This window comes from Pongo abelii, chromosome 15, assembly GCF_028885655.2.
Source record: "Pongo abelii isolate AG06213 chromosome 15, NHGRI_mPonAbe1-v2.0_pri, whole genome shotgun sequence".
Taxonomy (NCBI): domain Eukaryota; kingdom Metazoa; phylum Chordata; class Mammalia; order Primates; family Hominidae; genus Pongo; species Pongo abelii.
In genome coordinates this window covers 71,715,847-71,728,233 of record NC_072000.2, presented here as the reverse complement: position 1 = coordinate 71,728,233, position 12,387 = coordinate 71,715,847, and the positions used below count along the sequence as shown (strand labels likewise).

At 49.4% G+C, this 12,387-nt stretch overlaps 1 protein-coding gene across 1 annotated transcript in view; it reads left to right on the top strand.

Moving 5' to 3' along the window:
• The first annotated feature begins 441 nt into the window (after positions 1-441).
• The window catches only part of TMEM229B (transmembrane protein 229B), a 45,114-nt gene continuing 33,168 nt past the window's right edge, over positions 442-12,387 (top strand). Inside the window, exon 1 of the mRNA XM_024232029.3 lies at positions 442-791. The gene's annotated coding sequence lies outside the window, so the exon portion shown is untranslated. The remainder of the gene's footprint in view (positions 792-12,387) is intronic.

Below are 12,387 nucleotides of genomic sequence, written 5' to 3'. Positions count from 1 at the left end.
ATAAACAAATGACCTTACATGGCTGTTTCCATGAACTGACCGCGGGGTCCACAGTGCTGGCACATAGTGGGTCTGCCACACCACGTGGTCTGTGGCCCTCAGGTAGCCCGGGCCTGCAATGATATCCACAGTGGATGTTGCACGCCTGGTCCCCACAACTACAAGCTCCGGGCCTGACAGACACTCAAATGCAGGCGGGTTGGCTAGGACAGGGAGGGCCGAAGAGACCTGCACCGCAGCCACCTGCGCCGTGGCCCGGGCAGGCGGCGTGCTCCTAGGCGCCCGTGGCGGGGCCGACCCCGGGCTGCGGGAGGCAGCGGGGTCGGAGGGGACAGCGGGCCGGGCCGGCGAGCGGGCGAGCAAGGAGTTAAGCCGGGCGGCAGAGCGAGCGCCTGTCAGACGCGAGCATGTGCAGTTTGCAACGCATCCGTACTATGGGTGAGTGCCGCCGCCGCCGCCGCCGCCGCCGGGGGCTCCTTTCCTCCCGGGCAGCGGCGGCTGCAGCCCCCCGGACCCTGCGCCGCCGCGGTGGACGCCGACACACAATGCGGGACTAGGCGCGGCGCGGGAGTGCCAGGCGGCGTGGGGGAGGCACGGCCCGCAACTCGGCGCGGGGGGAGCCAGAGCGCCGGGCTTGGGGGCGGGGAGCAGGCGGTGCAGGAGAGCGCCCCGAGTCCCGGCGCTGGAGGAGGAGCGGGAGCCAGCCCTGGAGACGGCGCTCCTGGCCGCACCTGCGCCTGGCAGGCGGCCGGCTCTGCCCAGCCCCTGCCCACGGCCCCGGCCCCGCACCGGTAGGTGCCCCCGATGCCCGCAGAGAGGCCTTTCCGCCGCCCAGAGAGGTGGCCGCGAGGGGCCGGCAGCCCGGAGCGCGGGGTGCGCGGGCGATGGGGACGGTGATGGGGAAGACTGGGCGACCGGACTTGGGGCTCTAGCAGATCCCTCTTCCTCTTTGCTTTCGGTTTCGAGGCTGCTGCCCCGGTTCGAGATCTAGCCGCAGATTAGATAGATGGTGCGCCCAGGCTTGGATTCCCTGCGGGGGATGGGCGCACAGGGGGGCGTGTTGGGGAAGGGGGTGCGCGTTGGCAACTTTCCCTGCCTGAAACAAAGGGGTGTCAGGGGGAAGCGAGGGGCAGCGGTAGGTTGACACCTCCTCTTCTTCCGGGCGGAGAGCACCCAGGAGGCCACCTCAGGAGGGTGGAGGGGGGTGACAGTCTGGGTGGAAGCTGGGGAACCAGGGCTTGGGAGTGGAAACCACGGACCCTCCTGAATTAGAGGCTGAGGACTTTCCTGAAGGGAAGGGAACGCTGCTAAAATGACCCTGCCGCCTTCTCCCCAGGGTGCATGGAAAAACTGGGTGATGGTGGACCCCACACCTAGGCGCCCTCCACTCCCCAGGTCCGTGTCCCGGGGCCCAGCCCAGCCCCCTGGCTGCCAGCTCTTCACCTGCCCTCCCTGATCTCTGGTCCTCCGTGAGAGATGCCTGGCTGGGATGGGGGGTGTTGCAGCCCAGTTCCTGGCAAGGGCAGGGAGACATTGGCCTCTTTCCCAGGTGTCTTCCTTTCCCTCTTTCTATGCTCAGTCAGAAACGGACCCCCTTCCCTTCCTTCCCGGCGACCGTCTCCTTTCTTTCCCCAGGGTTTCCCTGGGGGTGTTTGGCTGCCTTAGGTACAGAGCTTGGAGATAGGAGGGCAGAATGTTCGGGCACTGCTCAAGGCTCTCCCTGGAGGGAAAGAGCAGGACCCCAGGGAGCTGTCTGCTGGTGTAACCTTGGGGGCTCTGCTCACCAATTCTCGTGTGTTCTCAGCACCCTAGTAATAAGTGAGCTATTGCTGTGGCTATCAGCCTTGGGTAATTGAGAGGCCTGGGTTTCTCTCTGCTGTACCAGGAAGAAGGATCAAGGGAGGGCCAAGCAACCTGCCTTGGGGGTGGTATAGTGTCTTTCTCTCTAGAAAACAAATGGGCCAGTTTCCAGGTCCCCAGTCCTTGGCCTTATGTCTCCAGGAACAAGGTGCCTTCAGTTCTGAGCTGGCTTACATGTGACCACCAGCTCCTATCCTGTGGCAGGACAGCCCTTTGGGAGCTCAGATTTTTTTCCCTGTTTGGAAGACAGATACATCTGCTTCCCTGTGAGACAGAAGGCACTGGAGGGCCCCAGACTAGTGGAGGACTCTCCTGCCTGCCCGTGTGAATGACCTAATGATACAAGGATACAAGTAGGTTGGGCCAGGGTGGGCCTGTCAGGACACTTTGCTCTAGAGACACCTTGCTCAGGGGTGTGCTGAGATGACACTTAGCCCCCATCAGGGGCTTTGTGTTTGGAGACAGATATAGGCAACTGCGGACATAGCATGGCAGGCGTTGGGTGGGGACAACAGGCTTTCTTTAGTGTTTATTTTGGCCACTTATAGGTACAGGAGCAATGGAGGTTCCAGGACCAATAAGGAGTAGCAGGAGAAAACTGAGTCCCCTGAGCTATACGTTTGCGGCCCTGCAATTTGTGGCTAAAGTCAGATGCAGGTGCTGGACCAGAGAAGCACAGCTAGGCCCACTCCTATGGACCTTCCCACTCTTAACGGGCAGGCAGGATTGATTATCACTCAATTCCCCATTGGAGGGGCTTTATTGGTTTGTCCCAAGCTATTTATTCGGAGCTGAGGGTAATGATATGGAGGCCTGACCTCTGAGCCTCCAGTGGTTAGAGCATGGGCTTTTCCGTGGCATGTTCCTCAAATGTACTGACCTTAAGATGGGAAATTGATACTCTCCTAACTTCCTGTTTTGAAGTGATGAGGCATGAACTTTTACCTTTATAAAGTGATTTAAGACCCTCGAGTCCTTGAATGAAAGATATTAAATGAGTTAGTGAGCCTTATACTGTGTTTATTTCAGTTGTATCAGATTTACATATTGTTTCTAAAGGGAAAGGTGTCATTTTACAGGAAGGGAACAAATTACAGCTTTTGTGATAGGCAAAGCTCAGTGTTGGTTTTAAAAGTGTAGTTTTTATCAGAAAAGCTCTCGCTGCAGCACTTAGGCAGCAAGTGTTTTTTTCTGCTTACCTCCCAGGATGGCTTGGAGGTCCTTCCTGGTGGGCTTTTTCCTGGTATACAGTTTCCAGCTAGAATGTTAGTGACTGTCACCCTCCAGTTTCTGAGGAGGGTCTCCGATGATGTTGGGGACTCTGATGTCATAAGGAGAGACCTGGGTAAGGGCAGTAGAGTGAGGCAGCTTGGTCTTATCGACAACTATATCAGATCTGGCTGTCCTTGAGGGGAGGGAAGGGATAGCTAACCCTCCCAGAGCCTGGCTGTTTTCAAGTTTGTATCCTTTTACTCTTCTCCTCCCCCATCTCCCTACCTCCCATATACAGACAAGGTGGTTTGGGTGTATTTTTTAATTGCAGGAACATTCCTTTTAAGGCAAGGATAATTTCTGACCTGGCAAAGTCTTAGCTCCCTTTGTGGCAACACCTGGCTAAGGAGGGAACATCAGACGGGATTCTCATGTTCTGAGCTGAGGAATTTCAGCCTCTATTGGCCAGATCTTCTTCTTACTCTACATCACTTCTCAGAAATCAGGCTTTGTATTTGAAAAGTAAAGTGTAAGCTGATTTCTAGGGAAGGGGTAGGAGGGGGGCACTTTTGGTTTGGTTCCCCTTAGGGAAACTGAGTCCCACTGAGAGTTGTCACACTGGCCGTGGTGTGTGAGAAAGGAAAGTTTTCCTTTCCTGGGATTTAAGAGCGTTTAAAATCAGTACCCGAGTAGATCCAGAGGTTATACTTTTCTGCTATAAGATAAAGATGCACTCAGAATTTACATACCAGAATTTACATCAGTACCAGGGTGTTTGATTCAAGATGTATATTTGCCTCAGACTTTGAGCTTTGGGATGCCCAATGCTGCTGTGATTCAAGCAAAAGGCAGTGGTTTTCACCCCGACACACACATCCATAGATAGAACTGAGGCTAAGTCAACCATCATATTTCCAAGATGGAAAGGAGGGTTTGCTCTTTTCCCTGTTTTCCCATTCATCAGGCTGCATTTATACATAGTGTGGACTTCGGCTCTCCTCCCCTGTGAGGCTATACTTCATGCTCATTTTAATATCAGTTCCGCTATGTATAAATGTAGTGGAGCTGAGGTCACAGAGTGATGCTGGCCCCCTGCTCCTTCAAAGGATGGTTCCGAAAGGCGACTTTCCACCCTCCTCTGATTTTGGTGCTTCCACTTACCTTTGGATCACAATCCAGTCTGGCAATTTGAGGAGCAACCAAAGTCATTGACAATTCGCGTTTTTGAACATCCAGCTTTTCACCATCTTTACTCTGCTGGCTCCCCAGTAGGGAGTTTAATTTTTTTTCAGGATTCTTAGCTCCCAGTGCGGCTGATATTGTAGAAGAGACAGCATCTTTGAAATGAGGGCAAACCGTCTACACGGACAGGTCTCGGGTCCTCAGATTGCTCCTTCCGGCTGCTCCATCTTCCAGAAGCATGACAGTTTTTTTTGTTTTTTGTTTTTTAAATAAGACTTCCGCTGTTAATTAATGTAGGGAGAGCTAATAAATATGAAAAGATGAGGGGAGAGATCACTTTCTGCCACTCCTTTGCTTTCCAAAAGCCCCTCATTCAGAGCATACTGGATTATCCACTTCTGACTGCTTTTGCAGTTAGACTTGAATGACGAATGCCATCTAGCTGGCCCATTCATTCATTGTTTCCTTTCAGTTATTAAGAGGCAACCCTGTCACATGAGCTTCTGGAATGATCCGTTTCCATCGGAAAGGTCACTCACCCTGAGTTTTAGTAAGGCCTTGACATCAGGCCTGAGGAGCTAGGGATGCCAGCCAAGGAGATTGAAGGGCTACAAAGAGAGGATTCTTTTCTAGACTTCTGAGGGGTGATTCAGGCTTCAAGATAAAATATACTTCCTGGGGCTCCATGGTTTCATTGCTTGCACAGTCAGTGGAGGGACAGGCCCTGGTGCAGCGAGAAGCCCACCTTGCTGACAACAACTGCTATTCTTCAGAGCACCAACAGGGACTTGTTTTTAGCCCACTGACAACCCCCATCTCCTTTTTCATTGCTGTCCTTGGCCAAACCCCATTTTAGTCCCGAAGTCCTTAGTATCTCTCTTCCCCTTGTTCCCAATCAAAAAGGGCCTTTTCAAAGCCAGGAATAAGGGAATAAGGCAGCCAGAACATTGGTCTTACTTTCATCTACTTTCTTAAAACACATATGGACAAGAAATGTCATTACCACTGGGCAACACAAGCAGCGGTTCCAGATTTTTGTCTTATTTTCTTTCTTTTTTTTTTTTTTGGTTTGGCATAAGCAATGAGATGACCTTCTTATACTGACCTATAGATGCTGTAAAGCTTTCATATAGCCTGCACAGTTTCTAACACATGGTGAGTGCTTATTAAATCACCAGCTGTGGTACTTGGATGTGATCAGATACCCACATTTCTAGGTCATTGGGCAATGATTCGTTTGTGTGTGAGCTGATGGTTGGCAAAGGCTTCAGGAATCAGGAAATCTGGGATCCCTCCCTGACTCACTCACTTGTGTGACCTTGGACAGCCCACTTCAGCCCTCTGAGACTTAATTCCACAAATAGAGCTTCAGGTGGCTTCAGTGATCACGGCAATAACAATGACAGCCACCATTTATTAAGCTAAGCATTTACATATGTTCTTTTCTCACATCAATGAGATAGCTACTATTAATTATCCCCATCTCACAGCTGGAAACACTGAGGCTCTGCAAGATAAAGTGATCACTCATATCATACAGCTAGTAAGTGTCTAAACTGGGATTTGAATTGAGAGCTATCTGATTCTTTTTTTTTTTTAATAAAAAAATTTTTTTTAGAGACGGGTTCTCTCTCTGTCACCCAGGCTTTGGTGCAGTGGCACAATCATAGCTCACTGCAGCCTTGAACTCCTGGGTTCAAGCGATCCTCCCGCCTCAGCCTCCCTAGGACTACAGGCATGTGCCACCATACCTGGCTACTTTTAAAATTGTTTATATGGAGACAGAGTCTCTATAACTCGCTATGTTGCACAGGCTGGTCTCAAACTCCTGGCCTCAAGCAATCTCCTGCCTCAGCCTCCCAAAGTGCTGGGATTACAGGGATGAGCCACATCTCCCAGCCAGTCTGAATCAATTGTGTTTTATAAGCTTGGATCAGATAATAGAACAAATGTTGGGGAGAGGGTAAAAGTGGAGGCAGTATAGATTAACACATAAAAAGGAGAATTGACCAGGCGTGGTGGCTCATGCCTGTAATCCCAGCACTTTAGGAGGCTGAGGTGGGTGGATCACCTGAGGTCAGGAGTTCAAGACCAGCCTGAGCAACATGGTGAAACCCCATCTCTACTAAAAATACAAAAATTAGCTGTGCATGGCGGCTCGTGCCTGTAGTCCCAGCTACTTGGGAGGCTGAGGCAGGAGAATTGCTTGAACCTGGGAGGTGGAGGTTGCAGTGAGCCAAGATCACACCATTGCACTCCAGCTTGGACAACAAGAGTGAAACTCCGTCTCAAAAAAAAAAAAGAGAGAGAGTTGATGTGGATTAAAGACAACTAGTTAAAAGGAGACAGAAGTACAGATTCTTATTTGAAAAACATCATCTCAATGAATGTTCAGTAAGGAGAGGTCTGTACCCTGCAGTAGGGAAGTAGACCAGATGGCCTGGGAGTTACTGTAAAGGGAACACGCTTTCTGCTTGGCATAGGAATATATCTCATAAACCCCATTTCATTTTGAAACCAAAATTTTCCTCTTGCTTAACGGTCTGTTTGGGCAACATTTTTCTTTCTGTTGTCCTACTGCCACTAGTCATAGAAGCTTATCTTTGCAGATTCTTGACCCTAATCCTCATCCTCCAACCTAGTTTCTGGGCCTTTCCCTGCCCATCATTATAATTCAGCTGTGGAGACCTGATTATGACTCTGGGGTCCCAGCTACACTGAGCAAGTACAGCAAACATTAGATTATCCTATTCTTCTGAGAAAGTATTTATAGCCCCTGATTTCTCCATTCAAAGGTGACCAGCTAGTAGATTGGGATCCATTCTTGTTTGTTCCAAGCAAGTTAATTGTCTTCTGTTTTTTTTGTTTTGTTTTGTTTTTGTTTTTGTTTTTGAGACAAGGTTTTGCTCTGTCACCCAGGCTGGAGTGAAGTGACACAATCCTAGCTCAATGAAGCCTGTATCCCTCTATCTCCTGGGCTCAAGGGATCCTCTAGCCTCAGCCTTCCAAGTAGCTGGGACTACAGGTGCACACCACACCTGGCCTCTTCCACCATTTTGAAGTATTCATGGAAGAGGAATGAGGGTTAAGGTGGTGGTCCAAGGAAGGTGAGCTGACCCCTCTTGGAGAGCTAGCATGAGGCTGTATGATGGAACAGTGTGCAAGGGGTCAGGAGACTTGGGTTCTCCTCGCAGCTCAGTGACTCTGGGCATGTGATGTAAGTTTTTTGGCTTTTAGTTTTCTTATCATTTGGACAAGATATTCTCTAACATCTCTTCAGGTAATAATGCTAGATGATCCAGCCTTTCTCAGGAAATAACTCAGCTGGTCTGGAACTGTCAGAAGTCAGAGCTGGGAGGGAAGAGATGGTGTTGAAGCAGAAAGAAGCCAAATTGGAAGCTAAGGGACAAAGTCAGAGCTGGAGGAATTCCCTTCTCAAGAAGGGGGTCTAGGTCCAGTCATTGCTCTTTTTTTTTTTTTTTTTGAGATGGAGTTTGGCTCTTGCTGCCCAGGCTGAGTGCAATGTGACTTCGGCTCACAGCAAACTCCACCTCCCGGGTTCAAGCGATTCTCCTGCCTCAGCCTCCCGAGTAGCTGGGATTAGAGGCATGTGCTACCACGCCCGGCTAATTTTGTATTTTTAGTAGAGACAGGGTTTCTCCATGTTGGTCAGGCTGGTCTGGAACTCCCAACCTCAGATGAACCGCTGGCCTCAGCCTCCCAAAGTGCTGGGATTACAGGCGTGAGCCACCATGCCCAGGCCAGTCATTGCTCTTTTAACCACTTCAGTGGGGCAGCTGAGAGGTGGTGTCTGTACACCCTTATACTCACCATTTCTATGTCATGGGGAGCAACCCTTATGTCTTGTCTTAAAACTTAAACTGAGCCAGGCAGGGTGGCTCACACCTGTAATCCTAGCACTTTGGGAGACAGAAACAGGAGAATCACTTGCCAGTTCAAGACTAGCCTAGGCAACACAGTGAGACCTTATCTTTACACAAAATTAGCTGGACATGGTGGCGCATGTCTGTACTCCCAGTTTCTTGGGAGGCTGAGGTGGGAGGATCACTTAAGCCTGGGAGGTCGAGGCTGCAGTGAGCTGTGACCACACCACTGCACTCCAGCTTGGACAAAAGACCGAGACCCTGGAGACTCCAGGGCCTGCTTCAGTCCAGGATTCTTCCCCCATCCCTGCTCCTCTGCCACTCAGGTCTCCAGAACTTGAGGTCTCTGGTTGATGTTTTTTTGTTTTTGTTTGTGTTTATTTTAGAGACAGGATATTGTTCTGTCACCCAGGCTGGAGTGCAGTGGCACAATCATAGCTCACTGTAGCCTTGAACTCCTGGGTTCAAGCAATCCTCCCACTTCAGCCTCCCGAGTAGCTAGGACTATAGGTGCACCACCTATATTAGCACCTGGCTAATTTAGCTGGTGCTTTCTGGGCAACTCAGTGTTAGTGAGAATATACCCCCTCTGTTGCACTAACTACCTGAAAGGGCAAGGCTAAACCATATACTCAGCCCAGGAACTCAGGGGCCACGTCTTCTTTGTTCATGGGATTGGGCTAGGGCTAGGCTATCTTCAGTTCCCTTTAAACAAGCCTTTTTCTTTTTCTTTCTTTCTTTTTTTGTTTTTAGACGGAGTCTGGCTCTGTCGCCAGGCTGGAATGCAGTGGTGCGATCTCGGCTCACTGCAACCTTCGCCTCCCGTGTTCAAGCCATTCTCCTGCCTCAGCCTCCTGAGTAGCTGGGACTACAGGCGCATGCCACCACCCCCAGCTAAGTTTTGTATTTTTAGTAGAGATGGGGTTTCACCATGTTGGCTAGGATGGTCTCGATCTCTTGACCTCATGATCTGCCTGCCTTGGTCTCTCAAAGTGCTGGGATTACAGGCATGAGCCACCGCGCCTGGCCCAAACGAAGCCAAGGACCCTTGAATTCTTTCATTCCTTCTATTTTCATTTCATCATATTCAAGGTTGAGGAGCAAATGAGTTCCCATTGAACCCACCAAACCAATATTTTCCATCCCTACCTGTCTTACATTCTCCTCACCTCTTACTCCGCTATCCCCATTATTTTTATGGGGGATACCATGCTACTGGGGGGATGAGAGATGATTTCATTTGGTACAAGGACAAACATTTCATTTTAATAGCTGTGTTTCTAATGAGTGTAAAGAAACATGACTCATTGGAATGTACTCACCAAGCAACTTAATTTTGCCTCCCACTGTCTCTTTATGTTTATCCAGTGGGATTAGTTCTTTCCCTGGTCTAGGTTAAAAACTTAGGCCCTGTAACTTTTCTGGTTATTCATAGGAGACAGTTCTGTGATCACTTTAAGTCTTATACAAGCATAGTCTCGACTAGGTACAAAATACACCCGCTTTATGAAGCAGAGTCCCATGGAAAAAACTAAAAAATAAAATACAATAAAAATACATCCACTCCTTTGTCACTGGACTAGGAGGGGCAGGAAAGTGCTCACTGGGTACACTGTCTGCTGGCTTCCAGCTTCCTGGTCCATCTTTTTATCGGATTCTCAGAGAACCCTCCTTACCCTCCCAATTGCTGGGATGTCTCACTTCTATTGTCTTGAAAAGAACAAATTATCAGCCAGGTGAGGTGGCTCACACCTGTAATCCCAGCACTTTGGGAGGCTGAGATGGGCGGATCACCCAAGGTCAGGAGTTCGAGACCAGCCTGGCCAACATGGCGGAAACCCTGTCGCTACTAAAAATACAAAAATTAGATAGGCATGGTGGCGGGCGCCTGTAATCCCAGGGAAGCTGAGGCAGGAGAATTGCTTGAACCCTGGAGGTAGAGGTTGCAGTGAGCTGAGATCGCACCACTGCATACCAGCCTGGGCAACAGAGCAAGAATCTGTTTCAAAAAAAAAAAAAAAAGAGCAAATTATCCTCTATTCTAGATCATTGCTCCTTCCTCAGCCCCTGAAATCCGGTGGTTCACCTCTAGCCTCTTTCAGCTAAGGTCCTTCAGTCTGCCCAAGAGACCATCTCAGAGAAGACCTGCTCTGACCTCATGCCAGCCCACATTAGTGCATGTGGCCCACGTTAGTTCAAGGAAACAATCACACATCCCTGGGCGCAGTGAACCTGGGAAGGCAGCCTGACCCCAGCTCAGCAGTCTCCCTTGGCTCCTCCAACAGCAGATGGCCAACTTGTGTCCCACCCTTTGGATGTCTCAAGAGGTGATCAGATGCCAGTCCACCATGTCCTCCCAGTTGCAGGGGACAGACATCAAGTTTCCTGAGTGGTCCTGGTGAATTCCCCTCTCACCAGCTTGACAGGAGGGCCAGTTTTCTATGGGGATAGGGTGAGATATCACAGCACACTAACAGCAACCCCAAAATTCCTCCACATAGATTTTTCCCCAGTCTCTGCCCATTCTGACCCTCTATACCCTCAGCTTGAGAGAGGGGCCCTTGCACACCTCTTTTGAAAATGCGCGTCCTTCTTTGGTGTCACACTTACGAGCATTATACCTGTTGCATTTGGTGCACCTTGGTGTTCATCTGGAAAGTGATGCAGCTACTCATTTGAGTCAATTTGCTGATTAATTCCTATAGCTGCTTTGACTGGATGTTTTAAAACTTTAAAAAATATCCAGATGCACATGGGAAATCATAAAAGCAACACAGCAATGCACAATAAAGGAATCTAAAGTGTTCTGTTGTGTTTTTGTTTTTGTTTTGTTTTGTTTGAGACGGAGTGTCGCTCTTGTTGCCCTGATTGGAGTACAATGGTGAGATCTCAGCTCACCTGCAACCTCTGCCTCTCGAGTTCAAGAGATTCTCCTGCCTCCGACTCCCGAGTAGCTGGGATTACGGGCGCCCGCCACCACGCCCAGATAATTTTTGTATTTTTAGTAGAGACAGTGTTTCACCATGTTGGCCAGGCTGGTCTTGAACTCCTGACTTCGTGATCCACCCACCTCGGCCTCCCAAAGTGCTGAGATTACAGGTGTGAGCCACCGCACATGGCCTATTTTTTATTTATGTATTTATTTTTGATTTAACATCTTGTTATATGTGTCATCAAAACTATCATTGTCACAATAAGCCCGTGATTTTGTGGATATTATTGCTTAGAACAAGGCTACAGTACATATATAATTGAAAAAAAAACTGACTTAAATAAAAAGGTTAGTGACAACTGACATTTATTGATAACTTATAATGCCAGGTTGCTGTTTGTAGTACAGTAAACATGCTTTCTCACTTAATCCTCATGAGGAAGGTACTTATATTTTCTCTATTTTACAAATAAACTGAGTCTGGGCATGGTGGCTCACGCCTGCAACCCCAGCACTTTGGGAGGCTGAGGTAAGTGGATCACTTGAGGTCAGAAGTCCGAGACCAACCTGGCCAACACAGTGAAACCTCATCTCTACTAAAAATACAAAAATTATCTGGGCATGGTGGTGGGCGCCTGTAATCCCAGCTACTCAGGAGGTTGAGGCAGGAGAATCGCTTGAATCCAGGAGGCAGAGGCTGCAGTGAGCCGAGATCGCACCACTGCACTCCAGCCTGGGTGACAGAGCGAGATCCTGTCTCAAAAATAATAAAAATAAAAATAAAAAAATAGGCCGGGCGCAGTGGCTTACACCTGTAATCCCAGCACTTTGGGAAGCTGAGGCAGGTGGATCATGAGGTCAGGAGTTCAAGACCAGCCTGGCCAACATGGTGAAACTCTGTCTCTACTAAAAATACAAAAATTAGCCAGGCGTGGTGGTGAGCACCTGTAATCTCAGCTACTCGGGAGGCTGAGGCAGGAGAATCGCTTGAACCCAGGAGGCAGAGGCTGCAGTGAGCCGAGGTCACACCACTGCACTCCAGCCTGGGTGACAGAGCGAGATCCTGTCTCAAAAATAATAAAAATAAAAATAAAAAAATAGGCCGGGCGCAGTGGATCACGCCTGTAATCCCAGCACTTTGGGAAGCTGAAGCAGGCAGATCACGAGGTCAGGAGCTCAAGACCAGCCTGGCCAACATGGTGAAACCCTGTCTCTACTAAAAATACAAAAATTAGCCAGGCATGGTGGTGAGCACCTGTAATCTCAGCTACTCGGGAGGCTGAGGTAGGAGAATTGCTTGAACCCGGGAGGTGGAGG